Source organism: Protopterus annectens, chromosome 7.part1 (assembly GCF_019279795.1).
Source record: "Protopterus annectens isolate FY-2018-M chromosome 7.part1, PAN1.0, whole genome shotgun sequence".
Classification (NCBI taxonomy): domain Eukaryota; kingdom Metazoa; phylum Chordata; order Ceratodontiformes; family Protopteridae; genus Protopterus; species Protopterus annectens.
In genome coordinates this window covers 508,966,145-508,986,926 of record NC_056740.1, presented here as the reverse complement: position 1 = coordinate 508,986,926, position 20,782 = coordinate 508,966,145, and positions in this window count along the sequence as shown.

The following is a 20,782-nucleotide window of genomic DNA, read 5'->3' as shown; positions in this document are numbered from 1 at the left end:
AATAATCTTCAGATGACATTAAGGAGGTTTTAGCAAACCAGTGACTTGGGAGATAGAAGAGAGATTTTATCCAAAGTTTAACTTGACTAGACACACTGTTAAAAAGTAAAATAACTATTTTATGGAACTCCAGAGTTTGGTAGACATGCTCTTGTCTGTGACAGTAAATGGCAGAAACAGATTAAGAAAAGATCTGTTGCTGTAGATGATGTTATTGGAGTTATTAATATGAATCTGGCAAGGCTGTTGGAGTGGGTAAAATATGGCTAGAAATGCTCACAGCACAATATAATGTTGGGATGTTATGGCTAATGCATCATTTCAGTGTTGTGTGAAAGACTAGACCAGTATTTCTAGACAGGAAAACTGGAATAGCAGTCTTAATTATAGAGGGGACACACTTCTCTTACCTACTGGAAAAACTTACACCATGGTAATGCTGCAAACATTTGTTAATTCAATAGCTAAAACTTCAATTGAGGAGAAGAAATGCAGATTCTGTTTTGGTTGTAAAACTGTTACTCGTCTTTATTCTTTCACAATTATTTGAGATGTCATAGGAGTTGGCCAATATTGTCTTCACTTGTTTGGACATAAAGACATATGACTGCATACCCAGCAATGACTTTCCCTATGCATGGTCAAGACATGCTAACTGCTTGGTCATAACTGATTGAGAACACAAGTCATCTATAAGCTACATGCACACACAAATAAGTGTTCTTTTTTGGAGGTGGGGGGGGGGCAAAACTTCATACTCCTACATGTTAAGGAATGCCTCACTTCTTTGCCATTTTGCTACCTCTGCAGCCATGTAGAATCTTTGACAAATGACGAACAACAATCTTGTGGTGTCTAAATCTCAAAATACAGCCTATGAGAAAATATAGACTTGAGCACTTGTGTTCATGCAGTTATAAACTGATAAAGTGGTCACTAATTGCTTGTAATGAAGCACGTGAAATGTCATTCAGGAGGCACTAAGGTAGTACAGGTTTCCAACCTCACAGTTGTTTGTCATTCTGTCTTTCTCTCTGCTTGAGGAGGGAGATTTTTATTTGCATTTTGTATGAAGTCAGATATCTTCAAGGTGGACGTAGGAATCCACAAAGAGTGTGTTTTACCACCACTTATGTTTGTGATCTTCACAGACAAGAAAACACGGCACATTCAACATTTGTAGGTTATCTTATCTGGAAAAAAATAAATGTCACAGCTTTGTTGTTTGCAGATGATTTTGTCCTCAAAACTTCAAGGGACCTGTGATCTCCATTGTACACTCTAGAAGTTGTTGCGGAGGGTGACGGGTATGGAATTAAAATCAGCGCCTGCAAATCATAGCTCAGTTATCTCTCTTGGATGCTAGGAGACTGCTATATCCAGGTAAGGTGAGGTGAGAGCATGTACCTGAGACAAAGGACTTTAGGCATCATGTGACCTTAATAAGGAGTGAATGTTGGCAGGAAAAGGATTGTTAGACAACAGATGGATGCATTCATTGCAGGACTGAAAATGTTATACTGGACTATGATAGAGATGCAAGAAATGTTGCAGAGTGAAGTTCTCAATTTACTATATAATTTAACTTTCCATAATCCACCTAAGGTCATGAGTTTTAGGTACTGACAAAAAGATCAAATGAAGAATGTACATCCCTCTGCACACCAGTGCAATATCCTCATTGGGAGTCCACATCAAACCCTAAACTGATAGCACAGGTAATTTTAAATCTCCTCCTAACCACAAAAACATGGAGGCCTGCACAATAATATCCATGAATGCCCTGTGCAGCCACAGAAACAATTACATAGAAGAACTACAAGAATTGTAATAAAGATGATGTAATATCCAAAAATAACAGAAGGTGGCACTGCTGGATCGGGGATTACACTTTCTTTAAACAGAAGAATGCTTTAAGTTTTATAAGCTATTTAACTAATGTGGTTTTTATTTAATTATTCACTTTTTAATATGGCGTTTTTAAGAGATGTTTGATTGACATCATGACATGAATAGTAATTTAAATATTTAAAAATTTGTTTTACTAAATATGATAAAGTTTTAAGAGGAAGTGAAGTAATATTGATTATTATTATTAATGAGCCCAATGAAGTATGATTTGTTTATTCAAAATAAAAACTTTGATTCTATTGGTCAAAGGTTTTAATGATTTGTATAAAGGTGTTTGATGATTGCAAATTTATATATCTGATGAAGTCCAGTTAATAGGACGAAAACGCGAGTGTGGTAAAGGCATTCATGCTATTGTCATTTGTGGCGAATTTACAATAAAGTTTTTGGCTATTTTATTCTCTCTCCTAGCACTTTGCTCTCTTTGTTGGTTTATTCGGTATTGGTGGAGAGCTTTCACACTTTTTCTTGTTGGTTGTGGTTTGCAGTGCTATGGAGAGGGAATCCTCACCTAATGTCATGGGAAGTGATGATTTGGGCCAGTCCCGGAAGTTAATCAGACAGTTAAAGGAACTTATAGATTTGCTGACACCTCCTTGTCATACAATTGTGGCAACGAATTCTCAAGCATTTCTATCTGCAGGAAGTGGTACTGGGGGACTGAATACCCAGAAGCACAAGAGGAAAAGGGAGCTTATTGGCGCTGAATCGGATGCCGGCGTCCCTGAAGAACCGAAAGGTGGAAGTTTTAACCCTGCAGCAACGCCAAGAATATTTTGTGGTGTCAGTCCTGATAAAGGAATGAATTTAAATAGCCCTAACACACAGAATATGGGTCAATTAAACCCAGGTACTGTAAATTTTCTTAGACCCATTGAGACAAATGAATGGTTGAAAGCGAAGTACTGTTTTAAGATTGATTGTGGAGGCCCCCAGGGGTCTATGAATACTGATTCATATGGCAAAAAACTTGATAACATCTCTAAATTGATGTACAAATACAAAACGTTGGCCATAGAAAATGCTTATCTGATGGAATGTATTAATAGGAACATTGTTCCGAAGGGTTTAAGAATATGGAAATACCCTAACAATGTTCAAATGGGCTCAATTTTTCACAAAGAATTGATGGAACTATTTAATAAATGTGGTTTAGATATTTTAAAGTTAATTATTAAAGAAAATAATAGGAATTTAGAAATTGTGCAGAAAGAAATTGATGAATTGGATATATTCATTAAGGAAGACCTTATTTTTGGGATTGGGGAAGAGAAAGAAAAATATTTTAAATTAAGAGAAGGAATTGATGATAAATGTAAAGGTTTGATAAAAAGGAAAATGGAAAAATTAAAACGAGACATACATGATTATGAAAATAATGTTAGTTATCCGAAGCCCCCATTTTCACACAACACCACTAACAACTACAAAAAAGTACCTAGAAAGAGGCAAGGACCTTTACAGGAAAAATTTACAGAAGGGTGGGCTGAATATGATTATAATAATGAATTTCCCCCATTAGAAGGGGAAAACAGGCCCCTGGTTCAACAGGAGCGTTACAATGGAAATTTTCAAATGAGAGGGGGGAGAAGGGGAAGGGGGAGATATTGACAGAATATACCCCGGACCCAGTAGTGGATGACACATGACAAGCTATAGAAGTGGTAGGATGTAAAAACACATTAAATGGCTTCACTATTTACAACCTTAGTAGTGTCCCTTTGGAAAAGGAACATTTCAGTTTGTTAGAAAAGGGTTTCAAATTCATTCCTTATGTCAAAGGTGATTTGACTAAAACTCTTCTAGATATTACATTGTTCCTAAGAAAAATTAACATGGAAATGTTATACTATAAAGAGGGTTAAAAACAACATGAAGGGTGACAATCAAGTTTTAACAAAGAAATCTATATTTAACCCCCTATTCATCCTCAATTAAAAAAAATTAGAAGGGGTAATAGAAAGAGAAGTTAGAAAAGCACAAAAAAGAACAACATTTAAAATGAACCTTGACGGAGAAGAGAAAAAGATTCTGGATGAGTTAAAATTGAATCAAAATGTAAGAATAATGAAACCAGATAAGGGTGGAGGGGTTGTCTTTATGGATCTTATTTTGTATGAAGGAAAAATGAACCAAATACTTAGAGACGAAAATAAATATCTGTTGTCTCTACGAATGAAATACATCTGGCTTATAGAAGAATAGACATGGAATTAGAGGAAATGGTAAATGAAGGCACTTTGGAAGGTAAAATGCTTTCTTATTTGAAGGTTGAAAAGCCAAAGATACCTGTAATATTTGGTATCTCAAAGACCCATAATGACATAATGGACCCACCGTTAAGACCCATTGTATCTGCAGATGGTTCAAAAACTACACCTTTAGCAAAATATGTTGATATTAAAACTAAACATATTTGGGTGAATAAAGAAGTCATATTAAAAGATTCTTGGGACCTGTTAAGGGAGAATACACTGGAATTAAATACTGAGGATTTATTAATTGTCATAATAGATATTGTGGATCTTTTTTCCTCTATACCATATGTAACAGGTATGAAAATGTTTGATAATGAGGTGTTTCAGGAGAAAAGGTGGTCTGCACAAGCTTGATGGAAATGGTCTTAAAATACAATTTTTTGCTTTACAATGGGGAATTTTTTCAACAAATCCAAGGAGTGGCCATGGGTGCAGCTTATGCACCCACTTTTGCTAATCTTGTCCTAGCTAAGTGGGAGGAAACATACATCCCCGACTCGAGCTTCTCTACTTGTTGGAGCTTATATAGGAGATTTTTAGATGATATCATAATCTTTTGGTCAGGGGGTATGGATAGATTTGAAGAATTTATGGACTACATTAATGGGACTACTGACTTTCTTAGGTTTACATATACAATTTCTGAAAATAATATTCAGTATTTAGATTTAGAAATATATAAGTTAAACAACTTTCTAGAAACTAAAGTATTCAGGAAACCCACTTATTGTAATTCATATTTACATTTTAACAGCGCACACCCTGCCCACTGTAAAAGAAATATTGTGAAAGGACAATTTGTTAGAGGATCACGGATGACTAGTAATATTGATGATTTTATCAAGGAGTGTGATTTATTGGAAAAAATGTTTCTGGAAAGGGAATATCCTAAAGATTTTATTAAAAATATAAGACTTGAAGTAGAAAAAGGTAGACTAGATAGATATAAGCCCATTTTAGGAGAAAAGGAGGTTAATAAAAATTATGAGTTAGGAACAAAAGGAATAGATTCTAACAGGGAATATCAGCAAGCCGTTATTCTGGAATATAATGCATTAAATAATAAGAAAGTACAAAAAGATCCAAGTGCAGCAAGGTATTTCAGAAATAATCCACTAGTCTCAGGACAACACCAAAGTTTAATTAAATGAAGCGCTTTTCGTCTGCTTACATAAGCAGACTTCTTCAGACGTTACAAAACTGTAATGTAAGGTTTAAATAGTTACCAAATACCTCAATTAACAGTCAGTTGACCAATCAATCTATTAATTACATAAATTTAAATTTAAAATTTAAAAGCATAGTCACAGTGTAATTTGAAAACACGCAGTAAATAGGACTCATAGATAGTTGAAATAACCACTCTAAGCTAGCATATACAATACTGTAATTGAATGTGTATAGGTATAAACATAAAATATACATAAAAATATATACACATAAAATAAAAATAAACATAAAATATATAAAATATATAAGATATAAAATATAAGTGATGACAGACTACCCTACCCTGTCAAGACAATGAACTTATCTTGACTGGTTTCTCAATTTTAACAGGCTGCTAATAGAGCAGCCGTCATTCAATCCAGGTAATGCATAAGCATTAAGTCTAATCTGCCATCTTAATTCTGACGCCTCCAAAAACAAATGTAAAGGGGCCCCTCTCTTATTTTCAGAAATCTGGTCAATCACTAAAAATCTGAAAAAATGGTCTTTGTACTGAATAATGTGCTTGGCAAGGGCATTATCTTGTTTTTCCTTGCTAATGGCGTATTGGTGTTCATAAATTCGCTCACGTAATCTACGCTCAGTCTTTCCCACGTAAAATCCTGCACATTTTTGACATTGTGCTAAGTATACGACCATCCTGGAATTGCAGGTACATCTACAACGCAAATCAAATCTATGATTGTTGATTATGAATCGATTAGATTCATAAATGTATCTACACTGATTACAATTTTGGCATTTATACATCCCTGGTGTCCGTGTGGGAATACCGTCAGGTTGTTCTAGCAAAGATTTCAAGTTTTTGCCTCTTCTAAAAGTGAGTTCTGGTCTATTACCCACTTTACCAAACACTACATGATTGCCACGAAAGACGTTCCAGTTCTTAGTAATGATATCCAATATAAGATGGCTATTAACACAATATGTTAAAATTAACCTGACATTAATGTTGGTATCATGGGACAAAGATTCATCATGTCTAGCTAACTCGGATACATCCATATTAGCAAACTCCCTGTTTAAATCAATCTTGAGAATAGGTTGATATATGCCATTCAGTCTCTTATTAGTAACCTCTTTGACTAAGCTCTCAAGTAGGGATCGGGGGTACCCTCTGTGTAGGAACATATTGACTAATAGCTTACACTCATTATGAAAATCTTCTTCAATGCTCACCATGCGAGCTGCTCTAACTAGCTGCCCCTTTACTACCGACCTTTTTTGGTAGTTCGGGTGGCAGCTGCTGAAGTGTAGAAAAGAGTTGGAATGTGTGGGCTTTCTATAAATACTAGCTGCATATTTGTTCAGCTCCACATTTTTAACTAGCCATATATCCAAATATGCAATGGCATTCTCGCTAAAGTTAGAAGTAAAAGACAAAAAGTCTGTAGAGGAGTTGAAAAAGTCCAAAATCAAATTGCTGTCTGGTTCACCTCCCTCCAGCAAAATAAAAATATCATCAAGGTACCGTGTATAGTACCTGATCTTTTGCATAAGTGCCTGATTATTCAACACATACTCCTTTTCCCAATAGGACATCACCATATTGGCTAAACTTGCCCCACAGGGTGAACCCATGTCCACCCCAATTTTTTGTAGATAGAAATTCTCACCCAACATAAAGTAGTTGTTAAATAAAATCATGTCCAAAAGTTCCATAACTAATGAGATTTCATCTACTGGGGCGCCCTTGTTCTTAAGAGTAAAACCCACCCATTCAATTGCTACTTGTAGGGGAATACAGGTATATAAGTCTTTGACATCTATTGTCAAAAAATTATATTTTTTGTCAAATGTCAAACCACCTATTTTTTCCAGGAAGGACCATGAATCTTTACAGAGTCCTGATCAAATCGACCCTCAAAAAACATTTCATCTAGATTATTTTTAATGTTATGATAAGCTTTATTTACTTCAGATCTAGAACTTAAAGTATAGGCGTCGTTGATAAGTAGATCAAGCATTCTATATATATATGACATTAGAAAAGAGAATAAGAATAATGCCCTATATATACACTCCTATAAATACGAAGTTTTTTGGTATTTGAATTTAGCATTGTTGAGAAAATAACCATAGATGTGAAGGATAGTCACTGGGAAACAAAACTGCAAATAGGGAGTTGATTTGGCAGATAAATCTAGAAGCTTCCTCTCTCCATGGGTTGAATGAGTGTATTTCCATGCATCTTGAAAATGAGATCTGCTAAATTATAGTTATAATTACTGAGACTCTGCTATACTGATTTTATTATTTTTGTATTTTTATATTTTTATATATACATGGTATGAATTAATGATATTTTTTAGACAATTGCAATGTATTACAAAGGATTACTTTTTTATGATTTAAGTGTTTCAGGTTTGAACCTATGATTGTCAGGTGGGTTCCTTTAAATGAGTTCTTAATTAATATTGTAATCGCTTAATAAATATTTCATTTTCATTGGTTAAAAGATGCTATTAAAAATGCAAGTCTTTTATGTTTAGCATTCTGATTAAGTCCTATGTATTAGGACGAAAGCGCTCAATAAATTTCATTAATTATTTTTATTTTTTACTTTTTTTGGATGTTTTTTAAATTCATTTATGTTCCAAATTTCAATTTTTAATGGACTGGTCTTTACCAAACTTTACAGCTACTTTACCTTAACTGAGTGTATGGAAATGACATGGACCATTTCAGATTACCAGTGTTTGAAGAAGGAAAGACAAATATTTCCAGGATCTTTTCACAGGAAGTAAAGTCTATTTACAAGGATGGTGATACGTAATTTTAGAGGATGATGACAGCACAGTATCAAACACTGAGTTAGGCAGACTTTAGGGACAGACTGAATTCCATAATGGAAAGCATTCTGAGGAAGGCTATGGAGGATTTAAATGTATCAGACATGCGTCTATATCATAACATCGCAGATGCAAAATGTCGAACGCTCACAAGAGAGAAAATGACGAAACTCAAATTTGGTATTGTGGGGGGCGCTACACCCTCACACCCCCGCTAAAAATATATATTCCAACTCCAAGATTGCACTACAGTGAGGAAAGGGCAAATATCCCAGTCTTCACTATACTGCGATCTGAAAAACGGACCCTCGACATTTCGGCACTTTCGCTGTTGTGCCGTTTGACATTTTTATTTTTCGATAATATGATATAGATCCTCAGATATTTGGAAGGAGAAGTGGGAGAAGACCAGTGTTGGCTGATAAAGGTGAACTCAAAGCAAATGGGAGTGGGCTGTTTTAGGAGACAACTGAATGGGTGGGTATAACTGGAATAGTTTTGGTGTCTATCACAGCAGATCACTGACCATTACCTGTGATCAAACAACAGATCCAGACTGCAATTCCAAAGAAAGGAGTTCCTCTTGGACATAACCAATGAGTGTGAGGGGGCAGAGAGGGCAGAGGAAGGGAAAGTGGTCAGGGCATATAAAGTACAAAAAAAAAAAAAAACAAAAAAACACCAGATGGAAGCACAGATGTCCAAGTTCCCAGGATGCCCTTAAAATCCATGACTAGCCTGAGTAATGCTGGAATAGGTCTGAGGAGGTGGCACACTGGGGCTGGGCCAGAAAAATTATGCCCAGGGCGATCCAAACAAATGTAAAAACCCAGATGTCATTCATTTTCACCACTCATTATAGCCTCTTTACTGACTACATGCATCTCACATGTCTAAATGTACTCAACAAGGCCAGTCTTTGATAAAGGACTCCAGCTCCCCCCCGCTTGCAACAGTTCCCTCTGATTATCCCCAGTTCTCCTCTCCTGTTTTCCTTCATTTTGGCCCTACAGCATTTCAGACTAGTTACTTCAAGCTTTTGCAAACATTGTCTTACTTTTTAAGCTTCCCGTCATGCTTTAACATACCTTAACTGCCAAGATTCCATTGCAATATGTCAGAAGGATGCCACTGAATTAAGGTGGGTATTTGGGGACTACTAGGCCCACACAATGTAAATGGATCTAGATGATCTAACATGCACCTTAGAGATTTTTTTACAACTTTTTTTGAATTAACGATGACCTGAACATAAGAAAATAAAAAAAAAAATCAGTCTTATATTTTCATTCAAGAAAAAAAATAAGTTGTGGTTAACTTGTGCCCTGATAAACTGAGAAGACAAATACAAAGATATATAAATCCTCTCAGGGAATAGTGTCTGCCTTACTACTGTTTCAAAGAGGGATAGTTACATTCTGTGTACCCCTCTGTTGTTAAACCAGGATGATAGTAGAAGTAAAAATGGGCCACTGGTATGTATTGTACAGCTGAGGGTTTTGGAGAAGAAACCAAAAACAGGTGGATAAAGCCCACATGGACACAGTGAGTACATGTATACTGCACACAGAAGAAATCATAGCCAAAAACTCAGACAGAGAACAAGTGCTTTTAAACAGCAATGCTACTTCACATGGCACTCAAAGATCAGCTGTTATCACAAAAATCCTCCCCAGACCACCACAAACAGCCACTTCCTGAGTGCAAAGCAGATGTATGGAAAGTGAAAGAAATTATGACCAACTTGCTAATTTTACATACACTACAAAATCTCTCATAGGTTTGTTGGTTCATAGGTATTTACTAGACTAATGACTGCAAGGGCTTTTTTAAGCCTAGCCCTGCATCCCAAATCTCTGGCATGTTCTTGTACCCTTCATAAGTGTAAACAGGAGCTTGGGAGATAACACATTTACAAGCAGGGTCCTGGGAGATGAACCATTAACAGGTTGCCCTGTGTCCATTAGAGACAAAAGTGACAAACCAGGGATGAATTTCTTGTCCCCCATCAGACTGTCCTAGTTATTACACTTGAATTGAAGTAGGAAGGAACTCTGATTCACATGGATGGGGAGCCTTTTCCAGAGAAGGGACAGTCTCTGGGATACATATGTGTGCCTCTAACAGGTCCTATTTATATCCCAGACAATGTTTAAGTCTTTAGAATGGGTAATTCTGCTGCTGTTTGTTTTGCATATAATCAGGGCATCCATCACAGTGGGGTCTGACAATGCCCTACATGCCGGCCATAGATCTTTTCTCAACAGTCTGTAGGAAACAGAATACAGGGATAGGGCGTTGAGGAGGTCTGCCCTGTATTCTTTAAGTGAGAAACCTCTGTGGACATTCCAATTGTTAGATATGCCTGGTTAGGTACCTAACAAAGGGGACACTTTACTAAATGATAGGTCTGATGAATGTCAAATACAGTGGAATAATGACTTCCTTGGATCTAGATGCCATACTTTGTAAGTTGCTTAACACAGAATAATTTCCTCACTTCTGTAGACATGTGATGGTAAAAAGGCTAGATTACTGTTTGTGTGTGTCCCCATGTCCCTGCCTACTAGGTCAACTTTTAGGGGTGTTTTGTCAATTTGATAGTTACCATGGCTGTATGACTTTCCTAAGGACACTATTATGCATTTCTTGGCATTTAGTTTTAGTCCATGGCTCTGACACTACCTATTTGGCTGTCTCAGCCCTTTCTGGAGAACATTTGTGTCAGTGGGGAATTCAATGACACCTCCTAATCTGCAATCATCTGCAAATTTAGTCAGCCAGAGGGCATTGACATTGGCCTTGACATCTGAAAAGTAGATGCCAAAAAGGAATGGTCCCAGGACTGATCCCTGGGTGACTCCACTTGTGACAGTTCTAACTTCCTGGTTCCTGTCTGTGACACAGCTGGCTATCCATTGGGTAACATAAGGCTTTGTACCTAACCTCTTGAGTTTGTCAACATTGCCTAAGGGGGTATTGTTTCAAATGCCTTATCTAGGTCAAGGTAGGCAGTGTGAACAATTTGCCCTCATCTATTGCTTCATTGACCTTCTCAAAGAAGTCCACCGGGTAAAGTAGGCATGATCTGCCCTTGACAAAACCAAACTGGGTTGGGTCCAGTGTCTGGAGGTTTCTTATGTCATTATCGATCATTTCCATGATGATACCTCTTTCCATGGCTTTGTATATGAGATCAGTAGTTTTCAGGGTCTGGAGATTGCCCACCTTTGTGCAAAGGAATGACTGTTGCTGTTCTCCATTCATGAGGCATGAAGCCTGTTTGGAGGCTACAGTTAAATAGCAATTCCAGAGGACCTGATAGGTCATGTTTCATGCTATTTAGAAATCATTTTGGGATATTGTCTGGGCCCACTGATACAGTGTTCTTGGCCATAGAGACAGCATTAAGGACCTGTTCCCTAGTGGTAGCAGGGAGAGTTATATTTAATGGTATTTCCCGAGGAAAGGTTGAGGAGAAAGAGTGGGTTAAAGATGGAGCTGAATTTGTTTGCCAGTAGGTTTGCCATATCTTCTGCCTCAGTATAGATGTCTCTATTAATAATGAGCATTGCACACAATTGTGTGTTGCCTTTGAGGCTGCAGACATAGTTAAAGAATGTCTTGTGGCAGTCATTGGACTGAGACTAAATTTAACACAATTTTGGCTTTGGTAGACTTTATTTGTCCTCTGAGTTGTTTGGTTGGTTTAATGAGAGTGATTTTATCCTGCTGGGTGCTGCACCTCCTAATTTTTGTCATGATTTTCTTTCTTCTGTTATACAGCCTACTGATGTTGTGATTCCACCAGGGTGGCTTGTTTTTTGAGTTAATTCTATACTTCTTCCTGGTGAGTGCAGCTGCCTCTGTGCAGCTATTTACATGCTTGTATAGGGATTCTCTGAACAGTTCTGTGCAGGCAGCGGTGTTCTCAGGGTCTATGGGGGCTTGAAATTTTGCCAGGTTATGACTTAATAGTAGGAAGTTAGTCTTAGAGTAGTTACTGCATATTCCAGGGTTAGCTGAGGTTCCAGGTTTTATTTTTATTTCAAAGGAGGCCATTTTGTGGTCTGACCTTACCAGAGAGGATACTGCAGTAGGATCTGCTGCACTCTCTTATATTAGTGACGACCAAATTCAGTATGTTTGCCCCCCTGGTTGGTGTATTGGCAATCTGGTCCAGGGAGTTTGTGTTTACAAAATCCAGGAATCTATGTGCCTATATGTTTGGTGTTGTATATGATTCACAGTTAATAATGGGTTAATTAAAGATACTCATGAATATGGTATTAGGGTTAGATGGCGATTGTTAAATACATGATATGGGTTTCATGGATCATAATGGGGGACCTATAGATTGTAAGAAAATGATATTAGATTTTTTCTGTGGTGATTTGAATGTGGAGAAGCTCAAGTGCATTGTCCTGTTTGACCAGCCTTAAGATATATTTCTTTTTGATGTAAATTGAGACACTTCCACTTTTAGTCCCTGTTTGTGTAGTAGCTGGTTTAAATTTGTGAAACGCATTATCACCTTGCAATGTCAGTTTGCTCTCCACTGCTTTAAACCATGTTTTAGTGACTGCACTGATGTCATCATTCTCTAGGGTAAAGTGAGCTTCTAGGGAGTGGATTTTTTTGGTTAGACTCCTAGCATTGAGCAGTAACTCCTTTAGATTTTCCTGGTTATGATTTGCTATGTCAGAAATACATTCCATTTGGCATTGCCTAAAAAGGCATTATGGGTATGACAAAGTTTTAGCTAATATTCTAAAGCCTAGAAGGGAGAGGGGCAGGCCATACCTGGCAAAGCAGTGTGGTCCATTGACCATTTCCTTCCATGATGACAAATATTGCAACCCCTTAGAATGACAATAGAAATTAAGCCAATTATTAAAGTTAGCCATTTTTTGTTCATATTGTGGCAACATCCTTGGAGATGGTAAAATGCTGATCAATGCTAGGCTCATACTAGCCTGGTACACATATTATGAGATCTCTTTTATAGTCTAGGGGAGGTATGACAGGCCATTTACATCCACATGGGCTATGACTGTCATACTGGCACCTGTGGTCCAATGACCTGAGTGTATGTGTAAAGTGATGAATCCTAGCCCCTGAAAGGAAACTGATCATGACTTTCTCCTTACTCAGCCTGCTGAGAGGAACAGCAGTATGTCTTACAATGGAGTCTCCAATGACCAGAATGTTGGATTGTGTAGTGGCTTGCCTTAGTAGAGGCTCCCTGACATGTGGCTGAATAAGTTGATGTGGGTGTTGTTTTGATAGAATTTGAGGCTGCTGATGTTTCTTGTTATATGTACTTCATCTAGGAGGTTTTGGGGTTTAAGAAGGTTACTTTTAAATGCCTCAGCATATGTGGTTATATGTGTCTGCTTTGAATTGTGTGTGATGGGTGCAATGTGTGTACTACTGAAAACTGTATAGACATTAGGAGTGGTATTATGCGACAGCTTTACTCCAGTTACATTGCATAAATACATCTCTCACATAACATATTCAGTTTGTTTGAGAATTAACTGGTTTTCAGTAAACATGAGGCAATTTCTACATTGCCTCAGGATGCCCATATTCACCAAGCTGGTAATGGATATAGTGGAAAAGTTCATATCATGGCAATAGACCCTTTTTTATTGATTAGACAGCTGGATTGAAAATATAAATTAATATCTGGAGTATACAGTTCGCAACTCTGGGGGCAGTGCTTGTCACTGCACTCTAGTTGTGTTGTGTGCAACTAAGCTATAGTAAAATGTTAATGGTGCTATTATAGGAAAAATGTCACTCAAGGTGTCTGCAACTATACTGGGTGCTGCCAGACACTTGAGGGAAAACTAATAAGTAGACTGTGATGACTTATGGATGAATTATTTAGGTAGATATTCTGAAGTTAGGTTAGATGGCAGAAAATCAAGCAGTATTTATTGAAAGGAAAGAATTAGCTTGATAAAAAGAGGGGAGTTGCCTGACTGGCTACTGCCTAGCTGTATTAATGCTAGTCTCACCACAGTTCATGCTGCAAGGATACAATGCGCCTTTGGTTCTTCTCTTAGAAGCAAAATAGTATCATCAATCCCAAGATGAGAAGCAGGCCGCAGGCTCTTTGGTGATCCACAGTCTTGTACCAGATATTGTGAGGGTCTGTAGGCTTCTTGCAGCCTTTTTCTGGTAGATACTTTTAGTCGCAACTAGACCAATCAGGAAAGTCAAACACAGATACTCAGTGTCCAGTCAGAAACAGTCAGGAATCAATGCACTCTGCTCCTTCTCTCAACAGAAGCAACATATACACACAAATTCCAAGCTGGCACCTATGAAGCAGTTATTAGGTTTTTCAGTGATCAGCAGGAAATAATTTCCCTATGCTCTTTCACTCACCAGGAGCAAAACAGAAGCATTAATCCCAAGATGACTACTGAGGCAGAATGTGGGCTCTCCAGTAATTGGTGGTGTTTTAGTAGATGAAGCAGATTTTAAAGGTAAAATGAAAAAAATAGTCTAATATTCAAACAGCTGCAGTGTGCAGTAAGCAGTTACATATGAAAGAGTGAGTAACTTTAGCTTTAGCTATCGAAGTATAGTTCCACTAATTTTAAAACAGCAATACAGACTGGAAAGGGATGGGCAATTTGTATCCTGGTTCTATGGAATGCAGTGAGATGGCCAATAAATTTAAATAGTTGAAGGGGAGGGAATTCACAAAATGAAAAACTTGTGCATACAATAGTGAAGACAGGAGATATATGGTCAAATTAAAATAAGGTGCAGGCAAATAGTAAGACAGTTGAGTTTAAAAGCACAACAACATCAATGTGGGACAGTGAGAAAAAAATTGATTTCTGTGTGACTCACAAGAGACATAGCTGTGGTATCTTTCCTAGTTTAAATGCGTAATTAAAAGCAGAATATAAGTAAAACACAGTGTAAAGAAAATAAATCACAATATACAAAACAGAAGAATGCAATGAAGCAATACAAAATACAAGAAAACAAAAACAAAATAACATTTTCCTCACAGCAAGTTGTGGCAGAGTCTGGGTAAGCTTTTCCAGTAAAGCTTTGATATGTTTTATTTTACCCCTTAAATAGAAGGTTTGGTTACTAGCTCCACCCACAGTTCACAGATAATGCGCCTTAATTAACCAGTTCTAGTTTCTGTTTGACTCACAATAGACACAGCAGTGGTCTCTTTCCTAGATTAAATATGCAATAAAAAGCAGAATACAATTAAAAAATAGTGTAAAAAAATAAATTAGAAGAAGGCAATACAAAATACTAGAAAGCAAAAACAAACTACATTTCCCTCACATGAAGTTGTAGTGGTATCTGGGTGAGGTTTTCCAGTAAAGTCATATAAAAACTTGGTCATTTTCATCATAGACAATCCCATATTCATGAATTACAGCCACTTCATTGAATATACACACCTCAGATATCTGCTTATATTAAAATAGACACAGTAAAGTACTCCACATGGTTTCACACAGATGCATATGATTTCTGCAAAGCTAGGTTAGTGACTGATTAATGTAAATGAATACTGGTAGTATCAGTCACATTCAGTTACAGACAAGCCCTGAGCCCAGCAAATAAAACCAACATTGCTGACTGTATATATATCAGATACCAAAATGTGACAAAATAAAAAAATAAGTACTGGACATTGTAATTTATTTTAACCCCCAACACACACACACACACACACACACACACACACACACACACACACACACACACACATACACGTGACTAACTATCATTAAGGTTACCACCTATTTCTTTACATAGGGAATCCCAATTTGGGGAGTTGCATCCTGTGGAAAAAAAAAACTGAAACTCTGCATTACCAAGATTTTGTGATGCCTAGTAAATATCCTAACTAACATTCAAACAAAAGAGTAAAAAAGGTCACACAGACAAACTATTGCTTGATAGGCTTTAAGGTCAGTGTTTCTAAAATTTATCCAAACAATCCAGTTATGTTTTGCTAATGAGGTCATTAAAAAGGCCAAAATATGCATGGTCACAGCTAGTGCATTTGGTATTATTGGCTAGATAGTACCCATAAAGACTTAAAAGCTGAAAAGTAAAAAGTCATGGGCATTCTCTATGTATAGAAAGTTTAATTTGCATAAATCCCCATGGAACTTCATTATATTTTAACTACTACTACTTTAACCCACTCACATTCATCTCATCCCTCAAAGAATGTAACGGGCATCCTCTAAAGTACCTCAGTCTAGATGATGCAGTTGAATTTTTTAATACTACCTTCCTGAACATCCTTAATTATCATGCCCCCATAAGATTCTCCAGAACCAAAGCACAACCCTCCCCATGGCTACAGAAAACCACTAAGTTAGAAATGAAAAACAGGGATAAAGCCTGGGAGCACTGGCGCAAAACCAAAACCCCCTCAGCTAGACAGAAATTCCTAGAACTACGCAATAGAGTCAAAAAGCTAATAAAACAGGACAAATCCCAATACTACCAGTCTGCTCTAGACTCCTCATAACACAGCCCCAAACAATTCTGGTCCTCCATAAACTCCATCCTCCACCCAGGTAAAGTCAGTACCCCTCCTCCTAACATCCCTCACTCCTCAGAAAATATTGCTACCTCATTCAACACACACTTCACCCAAACCATACTATCACTAGCTAAACAATACAACCCCCCCCCCCTCCAACCCACACCTTCAACTAGTAATCTCCCCACTGCCTTCTCTTTTTCTCCTGTACCTACCTCCAACATAAAAAAACTCTTAACTAAACTTAAACCCACCAAATTAGCAGCAGACAGCCTCCCAAGTGAATACCTACAAATCGCAGCTGATGCTCTGGCCTACCCAGTATCCATCTTGATTAACCGATCACTGTCAGAAAGTTACTTTCCCACACTGTGGAAAGTATCACATATAATTCCCATCCACAAAGTCGGACCGTCCACAGAACTAACCAATTACCGCCCCATAGCTATTCTCTCTTCACTCTCCAAAATACTAGAGAGATGCATACAGTCTCAGGTCTCAGACTACCTCCTTACTAACAACCTCCTTTCCAGTACTCAGCATGGTTTCCGACCAAACCATAGCACCACCACTGCCTTACTCTCCTTTACTAACACTACCCTTCAACATAAAAACAATGGCTATCTCTCCTCTGCTACTTTCCTAGACCTATCTAAAGCATTTGACATGGTCCCACACAAACAACTTATCTCTGTCCTCAATAACCTATCCTTCTCACAATCGGTCACCAACTGGTTTCATAGTTACCTGTCTGACCACCAACAATCCGTTGTATGGCAGAATGACATATCTCCCCAACTACCTGTCTCCATAGGGGTTCCCCAAGGATCCATCCTTGTCCCCTACTCTTCTCTGTTTACACCAATAATCTAGCCTCTGCCACCAAACATGGCACACTCATACAATACGCAGATGACTCGACCATCATCTGCTCAGCCCAGTCCCTACCAAAACTGCAAAAAGTCACACAGGAAGCCTTTTCCTCTGTTGAAACACGGTTATCTGATGCCCGATTAATACTCAACCCAAACAAAATTAAACTACTCATCTTCCAACCCACCAAACATACTCAAAACAACTCTCACTTTAACATCACGGCAAAAGACAACACCACTATATACCCAACTGAACACACCAAATTGCTAGGAGTGGAAATAGACAATAAACTAAAATTTGACATTCACATATCTATGACTATAAAAAAGTCCACAAAAAACTAGGAGCGTTATACAGAAATAAGCAATTTCTCACCAAAGCAGCAAAGATTTCAATAGCAAATTCCCACCTTATTTCCACCCTACTTTATGCCTCACCAATATATACCAACATAAGGCAATGTGATCTAAACAAGCTAGAGACCTGCTACAACAAAATCACCAAATTCGCCACAGGGGCATCCTACCGTAGTCACCACTGTCTCTCACTTGCTGAACTGGGCTGGCTTGAACTCCCTCACCTCCTTCAGTGGTATCAACTCTCACTCGCCCACAAACTAGTAAACCATCCACTAAATGTCCCATCCCTCCAGGATCTACTCCAACCCTATCGCACCACCAGACCACTAAGATCCAGCAGCAAAAATCACTTTCAGATCACTAAAGCCAATAACTCTGCTGGTGAAGCACTATTCTCTTGTGCCATAGCCAAATTATGGAACTCACTCCCACCCACAATTACCTCCATACCATCATGCACCCACTTCAAAACTTTACTAAAAGTGCAACTAAAAACATGCTGGCTATGCCCTTGCAACTCCCACTCTAATATCATCCACCCCATCCAACCACTACCTTTCTTTCCACTCCACTAACTACCTTGATTATAGCAAGCTCAGATGCTCATAAGCCAGTACTTATTATACAGCACAAACTTCTTCTTCTTGTAACATTTGTTAATGTCTGGTATGCACTTCACAGATAAAGATTCGAGTTGTCTACTGATGTACTATGTTCTTCATCAGTAAATATGTTGTAATTGCTATGTAAATTGTTAATCACTATGTAATCCAATGTAAATACTGTCTGTTTATTTTAACTGTGGAGCTTTTCTCCCCGGGCCTCCGCTGAAAATGGACCTACGTCCAGTCGGACACTCCCGGTCAACAAATTTAAATAAATAAACAAATAAATAAATAAATATTTTTTTCTTGCAGTTTTTACTGAATGATTTGTCTGTGTGACTTTTTTTACCCTTTAAGTAAATGTATCTATATTTTTCTCCTTCTCTCTCTTTATATATATATATATGTATATATACATTCAACCATCATGTAGCAGCAGTGGCCAGAATAGCCTTTTACTTGGTTTATCTCATAAGTAAAGGGATCGCATCCAGAAAAAAAGGAGGTTATTACCTCTCTGTACTCCTCTCTCATTATGCCTATAATTGAGTATAACACCCTGTTTGGTATGCACCTTCCCAAATACCTGTACCAACTAGAAAGGCCACAGAAATACCTCACAAGTAGAATCCATGGCCTCCAACACCTGTCCTATGCAGACAGTCTCAAATCAGTATTACTCTACTCGGTATCATACAGATTGCTCAGAGGTGATCTGTGTCTTGCCTACAAGGCGATATCAGACCCAGCCCTCCTAGAGATGCGCCATATCTATAAGTCTAACTCCTCACACATTACCCACTCAAAAGGCCTAAATCTAATATGTGACATCACCAAAACCTGCAGGTTTGTCTCTCAGAGGCTGCCCAGTCTCTGCAATAGACTGCCCATACATATCAAACAGAGTACCTTGCTGACCCTCTTCAAGTTCAACCCTGATGAGTGGATGGGAAACCAAAAATTTGTCCCAGGGGTTCCACCTATGTCGCTCATTTACAGGTGGGACAGGTGCTGACCGATGTTTCTTTTTTGGGGATAAGGCTAGGCTTGTAAGGGCCCCAAGGCCATTAATAGTAACCTCCTAGTATCCTATCCTATGTATATATATATATATATATATATATATATATATATATATATATATATATATGTATATATTTACATGGGCCTAGCTAAATCTGATGACTGTAAGCTTTCCTGCTTACTTAATTTGGTCAAGAAGTAAGCTGATAACTCATGAGATATTCCTCCTCTTGTGTCTTTGCACTTGGATGTTAACTCCTTTCTTCAGTTTCACTCTCAAGCTGTCTCAGTCACCTGAGGCACCCTTTGCGAATAAGAAGGGCTCATTAACTGCTGAGATGCTCATTGAGTGACATTTCTGACATCTTCAAGACCTCTGCTATTGATGCTGAGGTGAGCCTAATTTGAATTAAGCTTTTTCTTTGTTTTATTTTTTTTTTTATCTCCTCACCTATGAGGAACGTCGGAAAGACTTTCTGAATTTACATTTAACACTGCTTCGGTTCAGTTTTTTTTTTTTAACTGGTGGCTGTAGTCCAGCAGCCATGAGCTGCTCCCAAAGATGAAGAAATAATGTCCTCACCATAGATATGAATGAATTTAGGCTAAACAATTAGATTGGCTGTAGCTCAATAAAAATATTACTAGAAAACTCACTCAGGTTAAGATTTTGGATAGAAGTATCTGGCAGCACTCCTTTGTTGTTATATAGTAGGACATTTCAGGAGAAAAAGATATGCAGTGGAGATGGAACCCTGAGAAATAGAAAGCCCTGGGTAAAGTTCGCTGGAAAAAAACAATTTGTGCTGCATGTAGTGGCTGAAACTCAGTTGAGGATTAGATTTTGAGGGAATGGTTACATGTTCTTATATTAACATAGAAAAGCAGAATTATAGCCTATTCAGCAAAACCGAATAAAATAAATAATAAAAACAGAAAATGAGAAGATAGCACAGCAAGAGATTAGAGATAGGGGAGGCAAAACTGAGTCTGGGAAAAAGTAAGTTTAACCAGGAAACTATGAAACATTTGGAGAAAACTCAAACTAATGCAGAATCAGGAAAGTAGAAGCAACACAGTTAACCAAAGGATGGATTAATGTGAAGCTGCTCTTCAAGAGATTAAAAGAATATTATAAACAGATCTGGATTAGATCACAAAAAAGTAAGAAGGCGTG